Genomic DNA, 19,615 nt, shown 5'->3' on the forward strand with positions numbered 1-19,615 from the left:
GCATCAAAGCTGGGACCGAGAGACTGGAAAACAGCTTACATTTACATTTTACATTTACGTCATTTAGCAGACGCTCTTATCCAGAGCGACTTACAAATTGGTGCATTCACCTTATGATATCCAGTGGAACAACCACTTTACAATAGTACATCTATATCTTTTTTTGGGGGGGAGGGTTTGAAGGATTAATTAATCCTATCCCAGGTATTCCTTAAAGAGGTGGGGTTTCAGGTGTCTCCGGAAGGTGGTGATTGACTCCGCTGTCCTGGCGTCGTGAGGGAGCTTGTTCCACCATTGGGGTGCCAGAGCAGCGAACAGTTTTGACTGGGCTGAGCGGGAACTGTGCTTCCGCAGAGGTAGGGAGGCGAGCAGGCCAGAGGTGGATGAACGCAGTGCCCTTCTTTGGGTGTAGGGATTGATCAGAGCCTGAAGGTACGGAGGTGCCGTTCCCCTCACAGCTCCGTAGGCAAGCACCATGGTCTTGTAGCAGATGCGAGCTTCAACTGGCAGCCAGTGGAGTGTGCAGAGGAGCGGGGTGACGTGAGAGAACTTGGGAAGGTTGAACACCAGACGGGCTGCGGCGTTCTGGATGAGTTGTAGGGGTTTAATGGCACAGGCAGGGAGGCCCGCCAACAGTGAGTTGCAGTAATCCAGACGGGAGATGACAAGTGCCTGGATTAGGACCTGCGCCGCTTCCTGTGTGAGGCAGGGTCGTACTCTGCGAATGTTGTGGAGCATGAACCTACAGGATCGGGTCACCGCCTTGATGTTAGCGGAGAACGACAGGGTGTTGTCCAGGGTCACGCCAAGGCTCTTAGCACTCTGGGAGGAGGACACAATGGAGTGGTCAACCGTGATGGCGAGATCATGGAACGGGCAGTCCTTCCCCGGGAGGAAGAGCAGCTCCGTCTTGCCGAGGTTCAGCTTGAGGTGGTGATCCGTCATCCACACTGATATGTCTGCCAGACATGCAGAGATGCGATTCGCCACCTGGTTATCAGAAGGGGGAAAGGAGAAGATTAATTGTGTGTCGTCTGCGTAGCAATGATAGGAGAGACCATGTGAGGATATGACAGAGCCAAGTGACTTGGTGTATAGCGAGAATACGAGAGGGCCTAGAACTGAGCCCTGGGGGACACAAGTGGTGAGAGCACGTGGTGCGGAGACGGATTCTCACCACGCCACCTGGTAGGAGCGACCTGTCAGGTAGGACGCAATCCAAGAGTGAGCCGTGCCGGAGATGCCCAACTCGGAGAGGGTGGAGAGGAGGATTTGATGGCACGCTCAACAGTTTTGGAGAGAAAAGAAAGAAGGGATACTGGTCTGTAGTTGTTGACATCGGAGGGATCGAGTGTAGGTTTTTTGAGAAGGGGTGCAACTCTCGCTCTCTTGAAGACGGAAGAGACGTAGCCAGCAGTCAAGGATGAGTTGATGAGCGAGGTGAGGTAAGGGAGAAGGTCTCCGGAAATGGTCTGGAGAAGAGAGGAGGGTCAAGCGGGCAGGTTGTTGGGCGGCCGGCCGTCACAAGTCGCAAGATTACATCTGGAGAGAGAGGGGAGAAAGAGGTCAAAGCATAGGGTAAGGCAATGTGAGCAGGACCAACGGTGTCGTTTGACTTAACAAACGAGGAACGGATGTCATCAACCTTCTTTTCAAAATGGTTGACAAAGTCATCCGCAGAGAGGGAGGAGGGGGGGGAGGGGGAGGAGGATTCAGGAGGGAGGAGAAGGTGGCAAAGAGCTTCCTAGGGTTAGAGGCAGATGCTTGGAATTTAGAGTGGTAAAAAGTGGCTTTAGCAGCAGTAACAGAGGAAGAAAATGTGGAGAGGAGGGAGTGAAAAGATGCCAGGTCCGCAGGAGGCTAGTTTTCTTCCATTTCCGCTCGGCTGCCCGGAGCCCTGTTCTGTGAGCTCACAATGAGTCATCAAGCCACGGAGCAGGAGGGGAGGACCGAGCCGGCCGGGAGGATAGGGGACATAGAGAGTCAAAGGATGCAGAAAGGGAGTACAGGAGGGTTGAGGAGGCAGAATCAGGAGATTGGTTGGAGAAGGCTTGAGCAGAGGGAAGAGATGATAGGATGGAAGAGGAGAGTAGCATGAGAGAGAGAGCGAAGGTTGCAACGGCGCAATACCATCTGAGTAGGGGCAGAGTGAGTAGTGTTGGAGGAGAGCGAGAGGGAAAAGGATACAAGGTAGTGGTTGGAGACTTGGAGGGGAGTTGCAGTGAGATTAGTAGAAGAACAGCATCTAGTAAAGATGAGGTCAAGCGTATTGCCTGCCTTGTGAGTAGGGGGGACGGTGAGAGGGTGAGGTCAAAAGAGGAGAGGAGTGGAAAGGAGGCAGAGAGAAATGAGTCAAAGGTAGACGTAGGGAGGTTAAAGTCACCCAGAATTGTGAGGGGTGAGCCATCCTCAGGAAAGGAACTTATCAAGGCGTCAAGCTCATTGATGAACTCTCCAAGGGAACCTGGAGGGCGATAAATGATAAGGATGTTAAGCTTGAATGGGCTAGTGACTGTGACAGCATGGAATTGAAAGGAGGAGATGGATAGATGGGTCAGGGGAGAAAGAGAGAATGTCCACTTGGGAGAGATGAGGATTCCAGTGCCACCACCCCGCTGACCAGATGCTCTCGGGGTATGCGAGAACACGTGGTCAGACGAGGAGAGAGCAGTAGGAGTAGCAGTGTTTTCTGTGGTAATCCATGTTTCCGTCAGCGCCAAGAAGTCGAGGGGCTGGAGGGTAGCAGAGATAAACTCTGCCTTGTTGGCCGCAGACCGGCAGTTCCAGAGGCTGCCGGAGACCTGGAATTCCACGTGGGTCGTGCGCGCTGGGACCAAAATTAACTAAACTGGGGAAGCGAGAGAGCAGGGCCTCCCTCACTAACCATTCACAGAAACACTCAATTATAACTTTTCCAACTTCCACTTTAGAAATTATAATTGATGTAAACTACAGTGGGTCAATGTTTCCAGGAATAGGCTCAAACTTAGTTTATTCAGCTAGATAACTTGGTACAGTATTCTTCCATGAAACCCACCCAGTGCACCGTGTCATATGACGCCGTAGCTAACTAGCATGCTAGCATCCAATAACACACGGTTAGCACCAATACTTGGTTACAACAAACTACCAATGAATCATTCGTGTCTGTGTCTAGTTCCTTTCATAACGCAGAAGTAATTAAACGTTGGCTAGCTAACACAAAGTCAGTCCTGCTAGCTACACAAGTGGACTACACAACTCGAAAGTTCATAAAGTTAAGCTTACTTGAGCTTCTATCTCAAGGCCATCAGACTGTTAAACAGCCATCACTAGCACATCAGAGGCGGCTGCCTAGAGACGTAGACTAGGAATCATTGACCAATTTAAGGAATGGAACACTAGTCATTTTAATAATGTTTACATATCTGGCATTACTCATCTCATATGTATATACTGTATTCTATACTATTGTACTGTATCTTAGTCTATGCATTACTCATCTCATATGTATATACTGTATTCTATACTATTCTTCTGTATCTTAGTCCATTCCGCTCTGACGTCGCTCGTCCATATATGTATATAGTCTTAATTCATTCCTACTTAGATTTATGTGTATTGGGTATATGTTGTGTAATTTGTTAGATATTACTGCACTGTCCGAGCTAGAAGAACAAGCATTTCACTGCACCCGCAATAACATCTGCTCACCACGTGTACGTAACCAATACAATTTGATTTGGCAAAATTACACAACTCAAATTCTCTATTAACTACTTTCTTACACTACTTCTAACAAATAAGTCTATTGGATCTTCCCAACTGGCTGACTCATTCAGTGCTAATGTAACATTAGCAGGCTGGTAAGGCTAACGTTAGCAGGCTATGTGGCTAGTAACCTTGCAAGTTGATTTGTAACAATACATTTATAATAAGTCTATTGGATCTTCCCTGACTCTTACTATTGGATGGGCCCTAGCCATCAATCTGCAAGGCTTTGCTCTTGATCTGTGGAACCTTGCAAGTTGATTTTGTAACAATAAATTCATAAAACTATTTTGCTTGTTAGTTTGATGAAACTGTAATTGAAACCAGAGTGAAAATGATCTTGTTTAACTTGAAAGTTATACATTAGAATTTATTTCCTGTTGGAGTTTACATTATAGGACCACTACTTATTCAGCACACTACTATGATACACATCCCTATGATTCCCTATGATATCCTATGATACTATGATACACATCCCTATGATTCCCTATGATATCCTATGATACTATGATACACATCCCTATGATTCCCTATGATACACATCCCTATGATTCCCTATGATATCCTTTGATACTATGATACACATCCCTATGATTCCCTATGATATCCTATGATACTATGATACACATCCCTATGATACACATCCCTATGATATCCTATGATACTATGATACACATCCCTATGGGCCAGTGGAGGCGGCGCCAGACATTATAGCACCAGTGCTTAATTATCCCCAACATCATTCTGAGATAACTGTTTATTTACATGAAAATACATGCAGTAGGGAAAACACTGGAAAGTCAATACCTAACACGAATTTCCAGAGTCTCTGCAGCCTACTCTCCCACCACGTATCGGGCTTGCACCTCTCCTATGTCCCACTGTTCAGAGGCATATATTTGTCCTACTGTTCAGCAGCCTAAATCTGTCTCCTTTCCTACTGTTCAGTAGCCTACATCCTTATCTCCTGTGTTTTATCTCATGAGTTCTCATGTTACCTAACTGATTAAAACAATTTCCACACTGGGAGGAGTGGTAAGGCTTCTCCCCTGTGTGTGTATTCTCTCATGTGTTTTCAAGTTCAATAACTGGGTAAAACTCTTTCCACACTGGGAGCAGTGGTACAGCTTTTCTCCTGTGTGTATTCTCTCATGCCGTTTCAGGTCCCCTAACTGGGTAAAACCCTTTCCACACTGGGAGCAGTGGTAAGGCTTCTCTCCTGTGTGTATTCTCTCATGCCGTTTCAGGACCCCTAACTGGGTAAAACCCTTTCCACACTGGGAGCAGTGGTACAGCTTTTCTCCTGTGTGTACTCTCTCATGTCGTTTCAGGTCCCCTAACTGGTTACAACCCTTACCGCACTGGGAGCAGTGGTAAGGCTTATCTCCTGTGTGTGATCTCTCATGTTTTTTAAGGTAGCTTTTCTGATTAAAACTCTTTCCACACTGGGAGCAGTGGTAAGGTTTCTCCCCTGTGTGTAATTGCTCATGTGTTTTCAGGTTACATAGGTGGATAAAACGCTTTCCACACTGGGAGCAGTGGTAAGGCTTCTCCCCTGTATGTATTATCTCATGTGTTTTCAGGTTGCGTAAGTGGGTAAAACTCTTTCCACACTGGGAGCAGCGGTACAGCTTTTCTCCTGTGTGTATTCTCTCATGTCGTTTCAGGTCACCTAAGTGGTTACAACCCTTTCCACACTGGGAGCAATAGTACAGATTTTCTCCTGTATGTATTGTCTCATGTCGTTTCAGGTCACCTAAGTGGTTACAACCCTTTCCACACTGGGAGCAATGGTACAGCTTTTCCCCTGTGTGTATTCTCTCGTGTCTTTTCAGGTCACCTAACTGGTTACAACCCTTCCCACACTGGGAGCAGTGATAAGGCTTTTCTCCTGTGTGTATTTTCTCATGTTTTTTCAGGTAGCTTTTCTGGTTAAAACTCTTTCCACACTGGGAGCAGCAGTAAGGCTTCTCCCCTGTGTGTAATTGCTCATGTGTTTTCAGGTTATTTAAGTGGGTAAAATTCTTTCCACACTGGGAGCAATGGTAAGGCTTCTCCCCTGTGTGTATTCTCTCATGTGTTTTCAGGTTACGTAAGTGGGTAAAACTCCTTCCACACTGGGAGCAGCGGTACAGCTTTTCTCCTGTGTGTATTCTCTCATGTGTTTTTAGATTACACAAGTGGGTAAAACTCTTTCCACACTGGGAGCAGTGGTAAGGCTTCTCCTCTGTGTGTATTCTCTCGTGTTTTTTCAGGTAGCTTTTCTGGTTAAAACCCTTTCCACACTTGCAGCAGTGGTAAGGCTTCTCCCCTGTGTGTATTCTCTCATGTTGGTTCAGGTGTCCTTTCTGGTTAAAACTCTTTCCACACTGGGAGCAGTGGTGTCGTCTTGATGGTTTGGACGTCTCTGGCTCTGGTTCCTCTGAGTCTGGTCTTTCTCCTGCAAAAGACAGAGTGTTCATTTAACCTGTTGGGGCTAGGGGGCAGTATTTGCACGGCCGGATAAAAAGCGTACCCGATTTAAACTGGTTACTACTCTTGCCCAGAAATGAGAATATGCATATAATTAGTAGATTTGGATAGAAAACACTCTAAAGTTTCTAAAACTGTTTGAATGGTGTCTGTGAGTATAACAGAACTAATATGGCAGGCCAAAACCAGAGAAGATTCCATACAGGAAGTGCCCTGTCTGACAATTTGTTATCCTTCTAGGGCATCTCTATCAAAAACACAGCATCTCTGCTGTAACGTGACATTTTCTAAGGCTTCCATTGGCTCTCAGAAGGCGCCAGAAAGTGGAATGACGTCTCTGCAGTCTCTGGGCGAAAAACAGCAGGAGTTTTTGTGAGTGGTCAGGCTGAGAACAGTGACACTGGAGTGCGCGTCCACGAGAGGACTCCATGTTTTTCTTTCAGTCTATGAATGAATATAACGTCGCCCGGTAGGAATATTATCGCTATTTTACGAGAAAAATCGCATAAAAATGTATTTTAAACAGCGTTTGACATGCTTCGAAGTACGGTAATGGAATATTTTGAAATTTTTTGTCACGAAATGCGCCACCCTTCGGATAGGGACCTCAACACACAAACAAAACGGAGCTATTTCAATATAACTATGGATTATTTCGAACCAAAACAACATTTGTTGTTGAAGTAGAAGTCCTGGGAGTGCATTCTGACGAAGAACAGCAAAGGTAATCCAATTTTTCTTATAGTAAATCTGAGTTTGGTGAGGGCCAAACTTGGTGGGTGTCAAATTAGCTAGCCGTGATGGCCGGGCTATTTACTCAGAATATTGCAAAATGTGCTTTTGCCGAAAAGCTATTTTAAAATCTGACACCGCGATTGCATAAAGGAGTTCTGTATCTATAATTCTTAAAATTATTGTTATGTATTTTGTGAACGTTAATCGTGAGTAATTAAGGAAATTCACCGGAAGTTTGCTGTGGGTATGCTAGTTCTGAACATCACATGCTAATGTAAAAAGCTGTTTTTTGATTTAAATATGAACTTGATTGAACAAAACATAATGTCCTAGGAGTGTCATCTGATGAAGATCATCAAAGGTTAGTGCTGCATTTATCTCAATAACCTGAGGCCAGTTTTAACTATCTTGGTTTGATTTTAAAACAAATGTTGTAGAGGTTCCTGGTAATTACTGATATGTTTACATTACTTATTTTATTCATTCTGTTTTACAAGTCAGAACACAAAAAACGAAACAGTTCTAGGAAACTCAAGACACGGACGTCGCTGGATTCCTATCAATCAGGTGGTTGTAAATATATAACTTTCATAGCTGTATGATACAGAATGTGACCTATGCACTTCCTTAAAGCGAAAATATGTAAATAAGACATTTTGTGTGGAAGTCCAAAACTAGTTTTTACGTCGAAGACACAAAGCACATCAGTAACATCTCCCCGTTGTCGAAAGGGTTCGACGCTGTTTAAATGGCCCAATTTGTTATTTTGACTATCACTGATGTCATGACATTTTGGGTAAAGTAAAAAATAAGGTGAAATATTTTGGGTAGATGTTCCTAAAACTGATAGTTACTATATATAGTAAGTTTATATACAGCCATATTATGAAGTCTGAAAAGGCTTGTTCATTCGCATGTGATGAATAACCTATGACATCATATGTTCCTAAAACTGATAGTAACTATACTGAACAAAAATACAAACGCAACATGTAAAGTGAGGCAATCGAGGCAAAGGGTGGCTAATTTGAAGAATCTCAAATATAAAATATATTTATTTGTTAAACACTTTTTTATTTACTACATGATTCCATATGTGTTATTTCATAGTTGATGTCTTCACTATTAGTCTACAATGTAGAACATAGTAAAAATAAAGACAAATCCTGGAATGAGTAGGTGTATCCAAACTTTTGACTGGTACTGTAAATTCCTCTACCATACACCTCCAACGTCATTTTAGAGAATTTGGCAGTACGTCCAACCGGCTTCACAAATGCAGACCACGTGTAACCACGCCCGCCCAGGACCTCCACATCCGGCTTCTTCCCCTGCGGGAGACTGAGACCAGCCACCCGGACAGCTGATGAAACCGAGTAGAATGTCTCTCTGTAATAAAGCCATTTTGAAGGGAAAAAACTAATTCTGATTGGCTGGTCCCGGCTCCCCAGTGGGTAGGCCTATGCCCAGTCATGTGAAGTCCATAGATCAGGGCCTAATGAATGTATTGGCATTGACTGACGTACTGTAAATCGTTGAAATTGTTGCGTTTATATTTTGTTCAGTATATATATATATATATATATATATATATATATAGTCATATTATAATGTATGAAAAGGCTTGTTCATTCACATGTCATGAATTCACTATGACATCATATTTGTATACGTTTTATTATACTTTTATTATGTAATAGATCATATGGGTTGAGTAGTGTTTTATTATGTAATAGACCATATGGGTTGAAAAGTGTTTTATTATGTAATAGATCATATGGGTTAAATAGTGTTTTATTATGTAATAGATCATATGGGTTAAATAGTGTTTTATTATGTAATAGATCATATGGGTTAAATAGTGTTTTATTATGTAATAGATCATATGTGAAGAATGGCGCTGAAGGATATGGCTGCAGTTTTACGATCCCGTAACCAATTATGCGATTGTGTATGTTTCTTCGCATTATTTGTAACTTATTTTGTACATAATGTTTCTGCCACTGTGTCTTACAACCGAAAAGATCTACTAGATCTCAGGACAGCGATTACTCACCCCGTACTGGAGAAATACTTTTTCCTCAATGAGTCGGACGGGAAGGATTTACTTCAGACGCCCGACAAGGCCCTCATCTCTGTCATTCGCAGGAGAAAGAGACGGAGGTATCAGGGACGAAGGTCCGGGTGCCTTGTAAGGATGCGTCGAACAAGAGGGTAATCTACCTTTACCATCGGTCCTATTAGGGCCGATTTCAAGTTCATAACAATCAGTAATCAGCCTTTTTGGACACCGATTATGGCCGATTACATTGCAATCTACGAGGAAACTGCGTGGCAGGCTGACTTCCTGTTACGCGAGTGCAGCGTCAAAAGGACCTTGTGGCTGCACGGAGCCAAGGTAAGTTGCTAGCTAGCATTAAACTTATAAAAACCAATCAATCTACACATAATCACTAGTTAACTACACATAGTTAATGATATTAGTAGGTTAACTAGCTTGTCCTGTGTTGCATATAATCAATGTGGTGCCTGTTAATTTATCACAGAATCACAGCCTACTTCAACTTTGCCAAATGGGTGATGATTTAACAAAAGTGCATTGCTGAAAAAAAAGCACAATCTTTGCACAAATGTACCTAACCATAAACATCAATGCCTTTCTTAAAATCAATACACAGAAGTATATATTTTGAAACCTGCATATTTAGTTAAAAGAAATTCATGTTAGCAGGCAATAGTAATTAGGGAAATTGTGTCACTTCTCTTGCGTTCAGTGTAAGCAGAGTCAGGGTATATGGAACAGTTAGGGCCGCCTGGCTCGTTGCGAACTGTAAACTAAATTGCCAGAATTTTACATACAGTTGAACTCGGAAGTTTACATACACTTAGGTTGGAGTCATTAAAACTCGTTTTTTCAACCACTCCACAAATCTCGTTAACAAACTATAGTTTTAGCAAGTCGGTTAAGACATCTACTTTGTGCATGAAAAATAATTTTTCCAACAATTGCTTACCGACAGATTGTTTCACTTATAATTCACTGTACCACAATTCCTGTGGGTCAGAATTTTACATACACTAAGATGACTGTACCTTTAAACAGCTTAGGAAATTCCAGAAAATTACGTCAAGGCCTACCTTCAAACTCAGTGCCTCTTTGCTTGACATCATGGGAAAATCAAAAGAAATCAGCCAAGACCTCAGAAAAGAAATTGTGGACCTCCACATGTCTGGTTCATCCTTGGGAGCAATTTCCAAGCGCCTGAAGGTACCACGTTCATCTGAACAAACAATAGTACGCAAGTATAAACACCAAGGGACCACACAGCCGTCATACCGCTCAGGAAGGAGACACGTTCTGTCTTCTAGAGATTAACGTACTTTGGTGCGAAAAGTGCAAATCAATCCAAGAACAACAGCAAAGGACCTTGTGAAGATGCTGGAGGAAACAGGTACAAAAGTATCTATAGCCACAGTAATACGAGTCCTATATCGACATAACCTGAAAAGGCCGCTCAGCAAGGAAGAAGCCACTGCTCCATAACCGCCATAAAAAAGTCAGACTACGGTTTGCAACTGCACATGGGGACAAAAATTGTACTTTTTGGAGAAATGTCCTCTGGTCTGATGAAATGTCCTCTGATGAAATGTCCTAATGACCATCATTATGTTTGGAGGAAAAGGGGAAGGCTTGCAAGCCGAAGAACACCCTCCCAACCGTGAAGCACGGGGGTGGCAGCATCATGTTGTGCAGACGCTTTGCTGCAGGAGGGACTGGTGCACTTCACAAAATAGATGGCATCATGAGGAAAGAAAATTATGTGGATATATTGAAGCAACATCTCAAGACATCAGTCAGGAAGTTAAAGCTTGGTCGCAAATGGGTCTTCCAAATGGACAATGACCCCAAGCATACTTCCAAAGTTGTGGCAAAATGGCTTAAGGACAACAAAGTCAAGGTCTTGGAGTGGCCATCACAAAGCCCTGACCTCAATCACATAGAATATATTTGGGCAGAACTGAAAAAGCGTGTGCGAGCAAGGAGGCCTACAAACCTGACTCAGTTACACCAACTCTGTCAGGAGGAATGGGCCAAAATTCACCCAACCTATTGTGAGAAGCTTGTGGATGGCTACCCGAAACGTTTGACCGAAGTTAAACAATTTAAAGGCAATGCTACCAAATACTAATTGAGTGTATGTAAACTTCTGACCCACTGGGAATGTGACGAAAGAAATAAACCTGAAATAAATAATTCTCTCTATTATTATTCTGACATTTCACATTCTTAAAATAAAAGTGGTGATCCTAACTGACCCAAGACAAGGAATTTTTACGAGGATTAAATGTCAGGAATTGTGAAAAACTTAGTTTAAATGTATTTGGCTAAGGTGTATGTAAAATTCTGACTTCAACTGTAATTATGACATAACATTGAAGGTTGTGCAATGTAACAGCAATATTTAGACTTAGGGTTTCCACCCGTTCGATAAAATAGGGACCGGTTCTGTATTTCACTGAAAGAATAAATGCTTTGTTCTCGAAATTATAGTTTCCGGATTTGACCATATCAATGACCAAAGGCTCGTATTTCTGTGTTCATTATATTATAATTAAGTCTATGATTTGATATTTGACAGAGCAGTCTGACTGAGCGGTGGTAGGCAGCAGCAGGCTCGTAAGCATTCGTTCAAACAGCACTTTACTGCGTTTGCCAGGAGCTCTTAGCAATTCTTGAAGCACAGCGCTGTTTATGACTTCAAGCCTATCAACTCCCGAGATTAGGCTGGCAATACTAAAGTGCCTATAAGAACATCCAATAGTCAAAGGTATAAAAATACAAATGGTATAGAGAGACATAGTCGACGTGTCATAATTCCTATAATAACTACAACCTAAAACTTCTTAACTGGGAATATTGAAGAACTGGGAATATTGAACCACCAGCTTTCATATGTTCTCATGTTCTGAGCAAGGAACTTAAACGTTAGCTTTTCTACTGTCACGTCCTGACCAGCAGATGGAGCTATTGTATTAGTTTTGGGGTCAGGACGTGGCAGTTTTTGTGTATGATTGTGTTGTTGATTGGGACTTCCAATTGAAGGCAGGTGTGTTGAGTTGCCTTTGATTGGAAGTCCTATATAGGTGTGTGTGTTTTTCTTTGGGGTTGTGGGTGGTTGTTTTTGCACTGCGTTTTATAGCCTGCAGAACTGTTGCTGTTGTCACCTTTATTGTTTTATCAAGTGGATGCTTTACTCCTTTTTGGAAATTAAATATGAGTATTCACATACCTGCTGCGCCTTGGTCTTCTCTCCATGACAACTTCTGTTACATTTACATGGCACATACTGCACTTTTACTTTATTCTCCAACACTGTGTTTTTGCATTATTTAAACCAAATTGAACATGTTTCATTATTTATTTGAGACTAAATAGATTTTATTTATGTATTATAATAAGTTCAAATAAAATTGTTCATTGTTCATTCAGTATTGTTGTAATTGTCATTATTACAAATATATATATAAAACTCTGCCGATAAATCGGTATCGGCTTTTTTTGGTCCTCCAATACATCGGTATCGGCGTTGAAAAATCATAAATTGGTCGACCTCTAGTACATACCCCAACCAGAGGTCATGGATTACAGGCAACATCCCCACTGAGCTAAAGGGAAGAGCTGCCACTTTCAAGGAGCGGGACTCTAATCCGGGAAGTTTATAAGAAACCCCACTATGCCCTCCGACGAACCATCAAACAGGCAAAGAGTCAATACAGGACTAAGATCGAATCGTACTACACCGGCTCTGAGGTTCGTCGAATATTTGCAGGGCTTATAAACTATTACAGACTACAAAGAGAAGCACAGCCATGAGCTGCCCCATGACACGAGCCTACCAGATGAGCTAAATTACTTCTATGCTCGCTTCGAGGCAAGTAACACTGAAGCATGCATGAGAGCATCAGCTGTTCCGGGTCAACATTCCCAAGGCCGCAGGGCCAGACGGATTACCCGGATGTGTACTCCAAGCATGCGCTGACCAACTAGCAAGTGTCTTCACTGACATTTTCAACCTGTCCCTGACCGAGTCTGTAATACCAACATGATTCAAGCAGACCACCATAGTTCCTGTGTCCACGAACACTAATTAAGGTAACCTACCTAAATTACTACAGACCCATAGCACTCACATCTGTAGCCATGAAGTGCTTAGAAAGGCTGGTCATGGCTCACATCAACACCATTATCCCAGTAATCCTAGACCCACTCCAATTTTCATACTTCCCCAACAGATCCACAGATGATGCCATCTCTATTGCACTCAACACTGCCCTTTCCCAACTGGACAAAAGGAACACTCATGTGAGAATGCGATTCATTGACTACAGCTCAGCGTTCAACACCATTGTGCCCTCAAAGCTCATCACTAAGCTAAGGACCCTGGGACTAAACACCTCCCTCTGCAACTGGATCCTGGACTTCCTGACGGGCCGCCCCCAGGTGGTAAGGGTAGGTAACAACACATCAGCCGCGCTGATCCTCAACATGGGGGCCACTCAGGAGTGTGTACTCAGTCCCCTCCTGTACTCCCTGTTCACTCATGACTGCACGGCCAGGCACGACTCCAACACCATCATTAAGTTTGCCGATGACAACAGTGGTAGGCCTGATCACGAGCAACGATGAGACAGCCTATAGGGAGGAGGTCAGAGACTTGGTCGTGTAGTGCCAGGACAACAACCTCTCCTTGAACGTGATCAAGACAAAGGAGATGATTGTGGACTACAGGAAAAGGAGGACTGAGCACGCCCCCACTCTCATCGACGGGCTGCAGTGGAGCAGGTTGAGAGCTTCAAGTTCCTTGGTGTACACATCACCAACAAACTAACATGGTCCAGACACACTAAGAAAGTCGTGAAGAGGGCACGACAAAGCCTATTCCCCCTCAGGAGACTGAAAAGATTTGGCATGGGTTGTCAGATCCTCAAAAGGTTCAACAACTGCACCATCGAGAGCATCCTGACTGGTTGCATCACTGCCTGGTATGGTAACTGTTCGGCCTCCGATCGCAAGGAACTACAGAGGGTAGTGAGTACAGCCCAGTACACCACTGGGGCCAAGCTTTCTGCCATCCAGGACATTTATACCAGGCCGTGTCAGAGGAAGTCCTTAAAAATTGTCAAAGACTCCAGCCACCCTAGTCATAGCCCGTTCTCTCTTTTACCGCACGGCAAGCGGCACCGGAGCACCAAGTCTAGGTCCAAAAGGCTTTTATTTTTGGTTGCGTAAACAACAACTGTAATTGTGTGATGGTGGGGATGCAGGGCAGCGTTCATATATGGTCGATTCCGTGGGAAAGTCAACCTGAGTATGTGTAACAGAGGTAAGAACGTGCCATAAGCTCACTCCACAGCTAGCTTGAAATGTCACAGATGGAGCTATCCAACTGGTACCTTTTGTAAAGCTCAATCGGTTCATTGTCAAGGAGAGCAGTCACGCATGTTGAGAAGCAGAGGATCACTAGTTTGAGCCCGGTATGGTGACAGGGACAGTGGAGGAAACTAAACTGTTAGCAGCACACTGACATAAAAAAAGTTACTAATTTCCAAATGAAACAATGTTCTTTAAAGTCTATATGTTGGAGTTCAGCCTTCATTTGACCTGATAAAGTAGGAAATTAAACACATTTTGTCCATTACAGAGACGGAGGCCAAGTCTTACAAAAAATGCTTTTCAGTTATACATATTTCATGGCTTTTAGAAAAGGCTTTGTTTTAAACTATATATTTCTTGTGTAGCTCAGATGCTAATGAAGCAATCCAGACCACATTGAAGTGTCTTGTAAAGATAGGGGTTTGACTGGGACAGGCAATGTAACATCCACAATGTTTTTAGGGAAAGTTTTTGTAAAACATGCACCTTACATCAGATCATCTTGAAACTTTCTCTCCAAAGCTAACTTTCATCAAGGTTTTATATGGTCTATTGGTTTCTCTCTTTTCATTGGCAGAATCCTTTTTCATTATGATTATGATATTCATAACATCCATATCCACCAGTCTATCTTCATGTCAACTAACAGAACTCTGCTGGTTGTCCTGGTAACAGATACCAGTGGGCAGATCTATTTTATTTGTTCAAACTAAGCTACAGCACTTACTTTGATGAGTCAAATCTGATCCTTTCTTCTCTTCTCCTCCTCTCACAGTTCCACTCAGCCCTGTTGTTTTCCTGCAGTCCACCAGCAGCACAGACAACCTCTTCATACCCAGCAGTAAGGTGCTACTGGGAGAGGCATGACACAGGGACTCCAGGAGGACAGAAGTGCTAGCGTTGTCCTGGTAACCATAAAGAGGGGACACAGACACATATCATTATGGATGCTGATGTCACTGTTGTCATGCAGTGCTTTACAGAAACCCAGCCCAGACCCAGACGGAGCCTGCTGTATGCTAGACCAGACCAAGCTGTACCATCTGGTGTTGTGATCTGGAGAGACACTTCTCTGACTCGTCAGCATCAGGATGTTGTTGAGGCTCCCCAGAGGATCCACCATAGTCATGTCTCTCTCCTGTGTGAATGAGAACATCAAACAGATGGTAAACTTATGATCTTCTATTACAATCACAAAGGGTCTAACAAGAGGCATTAATATGTCTAAAAAGGGCCTAAAATGACAACTTTCATCATGATTTTGTAAAATTTTGTTTATGTTGTGAATGTAAAAGGGTCGTTCCACTAAATGGGTGCCTTTTACGTCCCTTTGATATTTTAAGTAGAAATTATGCACCAATATTGAATTTTAAAAGCCTGTTATATTAGATGAAGTGTACTTTAATATAGACCACATGGAGAATTCCATATATCTCATTTAAAAGTGCCAAAAACATATGTACCAATGGCAGATTACACCTTAAACAATTCCTACAGTACAGAACAACATATTCATGTGTAGAACTTCAGTAGAATGCCCATTTAAAACCACACAATAGTTCAACAACGACATAGTACTCACTGATGGTAATCTGATCTTCAGCCTCCTCCTTTTTCACTCCTAAAACGTCTTCCTCCTCCTCTTTTATTGAGATAGCCTCCTCTTCCTCTTTTACTCCAAAAGGTTCTTCCTCTTCTTCCACTTCATTCTCTTCTTGTATTGTTATGGCATCTTCCTCCTTTTTGATTCTGAAAGCTACATCGTCCTCTTCAACTCTGAAAACCTCTTTCCCATCTTCCTCTTTCACTGTAATATCATCCTCTTCTTCTTTCAAAGTAATCGCCTCCTCTTCCCCCTTTATCATTCTGACAGCTTCTTCCTCTCTTTTCATCTTAGTTTAGTGAGCTCATGCCAGGTCGCAGTTGTAAATGAGAACTTGTTCTCAACTAGTCAACCTGGTTAAATAAAGGTGAAATAAATAAAAATAAAAAATGCTCCGGGAGATCAGCCAAGTGCAGTACCAATGTAACACATTTGCTAATTTAATAAGCAAATTCCGTTTAAATGAACCAGTAGATACGTAAACAGAATGATGTTCTAAACACTAAGATTAATATACACAAGATTGGTCTAAAGATCTTAAATGTTTCGGTTTTATGTTGGCTAGCAAACCACCGCAGTGGGTGAATCAGAAGCCTTTTGTCGCTGTTGAAGAAGCCTCCAGTTCCGTCCACTAGATTATACGTCACGCAAGAACCATCGCCTGAAAGACTCAGATCGCCATCTGCTGGGTAACGCAGACTGGGATTTTTTTTTCCATTACAATGTTTATTCTGGCAAGCAATGTCATAAGAACTCATTTAAAAACAACCAGATGTTATGTTTTCTCTTCCTTCTTACAGCCAATACTTTACTCCAGGTCTGACCTGCCCATTAGGCAGGATTAGGTGACAGACTGACTAGGGTGGCATATTCAGAGATAAATTGACCAAGGCTCATCACTAACAACACATAATAACACCTCACATAATGCTGCCCAAAAACAATGACAACTTCTCTCACCCAGTGGCATATGGGCTATTTAGGTGAGTGTTGCTATTGCCACATGAAGCAGTGCCCAGTCTCTGAAGTGCCCTTATGGGTGGTGGTATAATTTGTATTCATTTTTTGCCATAGTTATTCTGAACCTACTGCTTGCAAGTTGTCGTTATCTACACCCATAAAATGTAAATATTTTTAGATTTTTCCCCCGATTTTTTTCAGACTTCAAAAGTGGTCTCCTGATGTGGTTTAAGTGTTGTTGTGGACTTAGAACATCCAATGTTGTTGTTTTTCTATTAACAGTGTGATTTAGAGAGGGAAACCAGAAAAAACAGGGACAAATCAGAAACCTGGAAAAACTAAATGTAGAATATAAATTAGAGATTAGGTCCCTGAATGGTCAAAAACCTCTTCAAATAGAAGTAAGTTTATAGCAAATATCTTACAGGTAGGTCATCTCTCACTCTCTCTCATCATGTCACAAGCTGACAGGCTCCCAGAGGAAGGGCAATAAAAAGCCCCAGCTCACTCAACTGCCCCTCCCCTCTCCAACAGCCATCAACCCAGAACATCCTGAAGACAGAACATCTAAAAGATCATCTGGGAATCCTTTTTTCCTCATGGAGCTTTTTGAAAGTGAGTTCAATATTCAATGTGATGTTTGTACAGTGCCTTCGGAAAATATTCAGACACCATGACTTTTTCCACATTTTGTTACATTACACCTTATTCTAAAATGTATTATATTCAATTTGTTCCTCATCAATAGACACACAATACCCAATAATAATTGAATTTACCACAAGTGGACTACAATCTAGTTGTAGAAACATCTCAAGGATGATCAATGGAAACAGGATGCACCTGAGCTCAATGTCGAGTATCAGAGCAAAGGGTCTGAATACTTATGTAAATAAGATCTGTTTTCTGTTTTTAATAAATTTGCTAAAATTTCTAAAAGCCTTGTATCACTTTGTCATTATGGGGTATTGTGTGTAGATTGCTGAGGAAATTGTTTAATTTTATCCATTTTAGAATAAGATGTAACGTAACAAAATGTGGAAAAAGTCAAGGGGTCTGAATACTTTCCAAAGAAACTGTAAGTGATTGATGAGAGAGCATCATTGCTATATTCTAATTAAAATCATTGACCCATAAGAGAACACATGACCAAAGCAATGCATGACCCATATAGAATTAAAACAACATTCATCTTAATGACAAATATAATCGAATAAACAAATGTTTGCATAACCAAAGACATGAAAACTGGCACCAACATTGTATTTAGCTAGGATTTCATAAGACCAGGAAGGTCATTGAGAATAACAATAGACAATAGTTATTGTTGCTAGTGTAACCGATGTGAAATGGCTAGTTAGTTAGCGGTGGTGTGCGCTAATAGCGTTTCAATCAATGACGTCACTCGCTCTGAGACCTGAAGTGGTTGTTCCCCTTGCGTTGCAAGGGCCGCGGCTTTTGTGGCGCGATGGGTAACGATGCTTCGTGGGTGTCAGTTGTTGATGTGTGCAAGGGTCCCTGGTTCGAGCCCAGGTTGGGGCGACGAGAGGGACGGAACCTACACTGTTACACTAGTTCAGGGATGAAGATAGTGAAGGTTCATGAATGTTAAAGATGTGTTCACAGTGTGGATGTTGACAGAGGGGGATTAGAACCCCAAAGTAATAGTGGTATAAAATATCATAAAGTTCATTTAACATTGTGGTTTAGGGGGGTAATAACTTTTTGGAAACCACTATTCACACTGTGTACAGACATAGAAAACCATCACATCAAGGAGGTGTAACAGTGATGAATGGATATTCAATGTGCAACAGTAATCTTCTGTAACAAGCAATATGTGGTAAATATGTTTACATACATCCATGACTGAATGGTGTCATGAACTCCTTTAAAGGTTTTGTAAGTAAGCTGTAACAGGTCCTCAATCAGCAGTCTGAATTAACCTAGAGGCACCAAAACATCAACTTTTAGAGAAGTTTGGAGATTATTCCACAAGTAAGGTGCAAAGAGCTGCTTTACCTAACTCTGTACAGACCAAAGGAATTCCCAGAGCTAGCCATCCCTGAGACTGTGTATGATAACGCCAACTCTTATCTCTAATGGTTATTGTAGATGTTAGCTACAGAGAGAGTTACTGTCAAAGAGCTTTATAAATGCAAAGAGAGCAATGAATGGACCTACGTGACCACAAAGAGGGTCAGCCTACTTCCTGATGGAGAATGCAGGGATGTGTACTGAACCTGTACCCATAATAAAACAAAGTGCACTATGGTCAAATGCATCTAATGGCTTTAATGAAGTGGCAGCTGCATTCATATAGATGATGTCACCATAGTCTAGGACCAGTAAGAACCATCGATTGAATGATCTGCTTTGTACTATTAAGCAAGAGGCCTGACCTATTTCTATAGAAGAAGACCCTTATATCCTGTTGGGGCCGTTCGGATCCCGGTAACGGGATTGCTTGACAAGATACATGGCGCGAAATTCAAAACAGCAAAAAAATCAAATAATTTAAATTTCTCAAACAATCAACTATTTTACACCCTTTGAAAGATAAACATCTCCTATATCTAACGACGTTGTCCGATTTCAAAACGGCTTTACGGCGAAAGCATAGTTAGATTATGTTAGGACAGTACATTGACAAAACA

At 42.3% G+C, this 19,615-nt stretch overlaps 1 pseudogene; it reads right to left on the bottom strand.

Moving 5' to 3' along the window:
- Nucleotides 1-3,137: 3,137 nt before the first annotated feature.
- On the bottom strand, nucleotides 3,138-16,617 carry LOC106593813 (zinc finger protein 883-like; annotated as a pseudogene).
- Nucleotides 16,618-19,615: the final 2,998 nt, after the last annotated feature.

Source organism: Salmo salar, chromosome ssa02, assembly GCF_905237065.1.
Source record: "Salmo salar chromosome ssa02, Ssal_v3.1, whole genome shotgun sequence".
Taxonomy (NCBI): Eukaryota; Metazoa; Chordata; class Actinopteri; order Salmoniformes; family Salmonidae; genus Salmo; species Salmo salar.